Raw genomic sequence first — 6,379 nt, 5'->3', positions numbered from 1 at the left:
CTTAAATGAGATATTTTCTCATGCGGTTCTTCTTACAACAGTCAGAGTAGTGTTGACTTTGTGTGTGGTTTTTGACCTAAATCTAGAATAGCTAGATGTGAAAACGACATTTATTCATGAAGATCTTGAAGAAGAAATCTATATGCTCCAGCCAAAAAGTTTTGCAGGTTGAACAAATCTTTGTACGATCTCAAACAGACGCCGAAGTGTTGGTACAAGAGATTTGATTCATATATCATGAGCCTTGGATACAACAGACCGAGTGCAAAAATCTTGTATATATTTCAAGATTTCTGGTGATGATTATATCATTTTTCTGTTGTCGTGAGCATCCACTATCCAGATGCCAAATTGATTCTTTGTGTGAATCTGTCACCTGCAATCACATACAATATATAATTTTGTTATCCACATTTATTTGGGTCATGAACTGATTAGTCCTTTAGGAACCCAAACTTGGATCAGTCTAACTGACTTTCCAGTTTCTGTGTTCCAAATGGTATTTCTTAGCTTGTGTGTGCTTTGTGTGTAGTGTGAAGATGAGACAATATGAGCTTTAGCATTTTCAAACTGGTTTTTCAGCCGATATCTTTTCTGAACTGGCTTGGAGTTATAGTTATATATAGGAAGAGCCATTTGAAAAATTGTCGTTGTACCTTTTAGGTGACCAACTACGTGAAACATTTGGAGTTTTGGGGCTATAACCAATACCATACCTCCTGGCCTTGTTCTCATTTACAGTAGGCTGAACCACTGGTTTACTTGGCTCAAATTGTTCTGGTACCACAGCTGATTTTACAAAGTGAATACAGCTTTGGCTGAGTATCACTGGTGGACGTTTCATTTTGGTTGCTGAACCCTAAACCAGTTTTATCATCAACTGATTTTTGCTTAATTTTGCATTTTAGTTCATGTAGCTGATGATTTATTCCATGCTTTAATCAGCTCAGTTTGCTTTGAGTTCTCAAGCGCCAACAGAAATGTCTACTAGTTTTAAATATTTGACAGTAAAAATAGTGTAGTTTAAAATAACAAAACTCATCCCTAAATCATATGTAAACATAAATGTATAAAATTCTTAAATTCATTAACGTAGGAAAATGTTCGTATGCTCTCAAAACTCGTAAATCATAATGAGGAAAACATGCGGTCCTCGGGTCATGTCACCGCACCAGAGCTGCCTACTCAGAGTTTAGCACCTCTACTCTCCTCAGCATCAAGCTCACCTGCATAACACACGCCTAGTGAGTCTAAAGACTCAACACACCTGTACCAGAAATAACAAATACATATATGTAGCACACAACAGTGAAAAATAGCATAATCAACATATATTTCGTTTCTGCAGTAAAAATCGTATAAGTAAACGTGTCCTTTCAAAACATGGTAATAATCATAGCATTTATCATCGTATCAGTATATACGTGTCATCTCATGTCATCATAAATGTATACATTTTTTTTAATTGAATTCAGTTCATTAGTTGTGACTTTCGTATCAACTCTATCGATGGATCCCTTTATAAAACGTGGTACCCGGCGGCGGAGACATCAGCGACAGCATTACTCGTCCACTGAGCCTTGGCCTCAGCTCATCATATCTCATGTCATCGTATACATATACATCGTCAGTCACAACCAACTCCCGTCCTTCAAAAACATCATCATATTCACCACTTAATAAAAACATACATATACGTAATTTTTCCTTTAAACCAAGCATGCGACGTATTATCATAGTTGCGTAAAAATCGTAAACATGATGCATAAACGTTTAAAATATCATAAATTTGTGCTCAGGGCGCTGTCAGGACCAAAATCTTATCCCAGGTGCAAAATGATCATTTTGCCCCTGGAAACCCAAAAATTTCCGTTTTGCCCCTAGACGTAAAATTTCACATTTTTTACATTTTCTTAATTTCATTGACTCTAACATGTCCCAAATAATTATTTAAGCCAACATGAATTTTCTCATATTTTTATTTGGCTTAAATCGATGACTTTTAAATTAATCTTTAAATATAAAATATTAATATGTTTTCATCCCGAATTAAGCCAAACCTTAGTATAAAATTCTCAAATTAAAACTTAGACTTCTAATAATTATTTGAGCTTAAATATAATTTTTCATAATTTTATTAAGCTTAAATCTAGGCGTTTCAATTAATTCTTTAATTAACGTTTCGTGCGGCGATTAAATCTCGAATAAATCCAAAACTCATTATTTTGATCCGAAACTTACCAAACTCATAAAAATGTCTCAAAACATATTTAAAAGCATTCCTAGACGTAAACTCTAGCTCATTTCATAACTTAACCGATTCGTTTTAAAACTTGGACCAGGGTCCCGGTTTTAACCCGAATCGACCCGAAACTTATTTAAAACTATCCCAACTTTTTACCACACCTTATAAACATGTAAAAAACCATAAAACCATCAAGACCAGACTACCAAATCCCTCGGCCATAACCTGGAACCTGCTGGAATAATTCTGCAAACCTTCACTCGAAAACACTAGCCGCCCCTTTCTCTTAATATCGTATCTAACCTTTGGTCGAAGGGGGCCAGCCACTAACCAACCTCACCTAGACCACCTTAGGACCCAATTGGGTTAACAAGGCTCACGGTCACAGCCCCAAGCAACCCAAACCCCACACACGATCACCAGCTACTACCGAAACACGCCAACGACCCAAACAAACCACCCCTCACCCTACTCCTTCGCTCAGCTCCTAGACCTCTACCAGCAGCTCACGGACCTCTCCCAGCCCTGTCACGGACCCAAGAGGGTCAGCTTCCGGACTAGGATCGGACCATGCATGGCTGCACACGCAATTCGCTAGATCTAGCCCTTGCTCACGCCAAATGGATCAACCAATCGAACACTTACGCCAGCTGAGTTTCGATCCTGACCTACTCGGCCCTATACACCCTCGATCTGTACATGGTGCAGCCCCTTTGATGTCACACCAGCAGCCCCCTTGCACCGAAAGACAGTAAATCATGAACAACCAACATGGATTTCAAGGAAAGTACGTAAAACTCAAAATCTTTTATACACAAGATTAGATCAAAACTTCCATGCATAAAACCCATTCAACAGTAAATAAAACGAGTGTGATGCAAAAGAAATGATACAATGCGTGCCTTGATGATATAGAAGCGAGGGGATCGAAGAGCGGGTGCCAGAGAATATTTTTTCTTCAAGATTGGAGCTTGGCCGTGGCTTCCTATCTGAAACTTTGCTGAAACCGAGACACCAAGAGCTCTTTAATGAAGGAAACATATGATAATTGGCTGAAAAGGAGAGGTGTTGGTGGTGGGTTGTGAAATAAAAGGTGTAGGGTTAATTAGGTTTTAATGTATCATTAACAATTAGGTTAATTAGTTTTTATTTTAAATTAAAAGAGTTTAAGCCCAATAAGTTTAAAAATAAGCCCATTAAATCCAAACATACTCCTGAAAAATATTTCATGTTGGAAAATTTTTGAAAATATTAGTCGAACTCTCAAAAAGTCCCCCGATTCGATAAAATTTGTATCCCATTAAAAAATTAAAATCATGAGGGTAAAATACCCCAAAAATCTCATTTTTAAAAAATACACTTAAAAACACCTTATATTAATTAATAAAAATGAATCATGTAATTTCGTGAAATAAAATTTAAAAATCTTTAATGCATAAACCTTTAAAATTTCGTGAAATAAATTCTATCATGCATGAATTACGCATAAAAATAATTAGACACATAATTTATGAAATAAACATTCATTTAATGCTTTAAAACAAATTAATAAAATACCAAAAAAATTTAATAACTTGCATGCATGTGGTTCACGTGGACCTTCAAATTTTTCGGGACGTTACAATCTCCCCCTTAAATTGAATTTTGTCTCCGAAATTCGCTTATCCTTGATAATCACAAATTTTAGACTTAGTTCTAATATCTCAATAGTCCACGCTTCCGCGGCGCTACTCTGATAAAATAATAAATCTTAAGATGTCCTTATGTCTCTTCAATCTTAATAAACTCTACCTTCTGAATCCTCGTTTGCGAAACTCAACTTATGTAAAGCCCATTTACTCTAACGACAATTAATGATCAAACAATAATAGTTTGATTTAAAGCTGCAGCGGAAATAGGTTTAAAATAATTTAAAACGGACTTCAGGGCCTAGAAAAATTTCGGCATGGCTTCCCCGTAAGTAGGACATCCCGAAAAACTCAAGCAGCAGTTTATATCAAAATATACTCCAACTAGTGTCATTAAAACAAAACCGAAGTTAAACAACCTATAGCCACACTGGCCAGGACTAAACAGAAATTAAAACTTACCAAATACTCACCAGATCATAAATATCACAAAGTCGACTCAGAACATCGCAAAAACAACCAAATAACACTACAGATACACGGGGCATCTCCCCGGAAAATAAAGTACAATACAAAGCTGAAACAAACTCAAGACATACATATAGACTAACTGGGAGACTCCACTGACAGAACCAAGCAATCCAACCTCAATCCCGAGCTCCACTGACGGAACCTCGGCCTGATGCTGCAAAACGAATCGGGAGATCTACTATGGTGCCCAATAGCAACCACAGTAGCCCCCTAGTAAACAACTGAGGTTAGGATTCTGGTATGAAACAGTTCAACAATAACAACAATAATCATAAATCATGCATAATCATATAATAAAATGTAATATGCAATGCATGAAAGGCTCAACGCATAATCGGGATAACAGGAGCCAACAAACGGTACGATAACAACTGAAATAATGCTCGAGCAACAACAAAGGAGAGCTATATCGTCATGCAGCTAAACCGCCCTGCCAAGTATGCGATGTATGCCAAGCTTTGTTGAATAACACCCCTGACTCGGCCTCCATACAGCTGATACGATATAACAAGATGGCACAACAGAACGAACTAGATGACACAATCCCAGCGCTCACCTCAAAAGGCTGCACTAACCACGGAATTGTTCAATCACATCTACGGTCTCATGTGTATAGGCCTATCAGCCACACTATGATCCCGAGATAAACAACAGTGCCAGGTAACAACGGATATCAACAATGGGCTAACAAGAACGATATGGCTCAACATGAATGTCACAACAGTATGCCCTATGGTGAATGCCAATAATATGTCACAATAATAAACATATATCACAACAAAAGCATTTAACAAATTACAACCGTCAACAAGTCATAAATACGATCAATGTAACACAGAATGAAAATTAAACATAATTTATGTTTTAACATCGTATGTTACCGAGCTGTAACATACCTATACCAACTTGACAATCCAATATCAACTTCACTTCAAGACTCTCGGCCTAAATAAAACCACAATAAGCCAATCATGAAAACTACGTTCTATACCAATGTCCGATTTGGCACAAAAGAGCATAAAATTCGTATATCGCCCAATATTAACTCAAATCAATATCCGCCAATTGAAAATGAAAGATAACTCGACTATCTAAATTTTTCTATAAATAAATCATCTTCCAAATCTCAGTAGATAAATCCCAGAATTATCAAGAACACACTGCCACTCAACAGATTTTCGGACAAAATCTCGTACTGAGCAGTTTTGGAAAAATGAGTATAACTATCTCAATTCTTAATGGAATTTAACGATTCTTATATCATTACAAAGAAAACACATAGCGCTACAACTTTTATTTTAACCAAAAACCCAGAATCCGAGTGCACAAATGCCATAATCCCAAATTACAGTAGCTATTGAACACAGCTCCAACACAGAATTTCATTTGATACATTTTGGTAGAAAAATCATATCAAATTCGTTTCTAATCAAAATTCGATGATTCTAGTTGGTAAAGACAGCAAACGTAAACCACTACAAAGTTTATTTAGGTCATTTCTATAAGTTCAAGATGTAAAAATCGCAGCAACACAAAAACTCTCACCCCAAAACCGAAAGAATTCGCGCAGAAACAGAGCACCGGAACAGCAGCTTCGATCTACCCGAATCCTTGCTCAAACTTCACAATTTCTGACTTGAATCGAAGCTTAGGATGTTAGAAAGACATCCCTTTAGACCGATCGAGATTTAGACACCGGAAGGAGGAGATATCGCGATTTTGCCGCAGCTGCTCCAAGGGTTGCGGGAATGGAGTTTTCTTCTTCCTTTATTTCTTTTTCCTTGTCTCACTCGTTTCTTCCTTCTCCTTTNGACATACTTCTTGAATTTATTTTGCATGAATAATTATTTTAATTTACAACTCAATAATTATTCTAATTATATCAAATTACCGGATAATTAATTATAGGGCCTTACAACTTATAACGACCCATGGTAACCTAGTTTCATTTTTCTATAACCTCAAATTTCAACTT

The 6,379-nt window shown here is 36.6% G+C and overlaps 1 long non-coding RNA gene across 1 annotated transcript; it reads right to left on the bottom strand.

Annotated features, from left to right (window-relative positions):
* Positions 1-4,084: 4,084 nt before the first annotated feature.
* On the bottom strand, positions 4,085-6,175 carry LOC140990580 (uncharacterized). Its single transcript, XR_012177674.1, has 3 exons — positions 5,950-6,175; positions 5,301-5,349; positions 4,085-4,614 (listed from the first exon to the last, which is right to left on the bottom strand). It is a non-coding gene; the product is annotated as an uncharacterized lncRNA (long non-coding RNA).
* Between the last annotated feature and the right edge of the window lie 204 nt (positions 6,176-6,379).

This window comes from Primulina huaijiensis, chromosome 12 (assembly GCF_012295235.1).
Source record: "Primulina huaijiensis isolate GDHJ02 chromosome 12, ASM1229523v2, whole genome shotgun sequence".
Classification (NCBI taxonomy): Eukaryota; Viridiplantae; Streptophyta; class Magnoliopsida; order Lamiales; family Gesneriaceae; genus Primulina; species Primulina huaijiensis.
The sequence above is the reverse complement of the archived record's forward strand: the minus strand, read 5'-3'. Positions and strand labels throughout refer to the sequence as shown.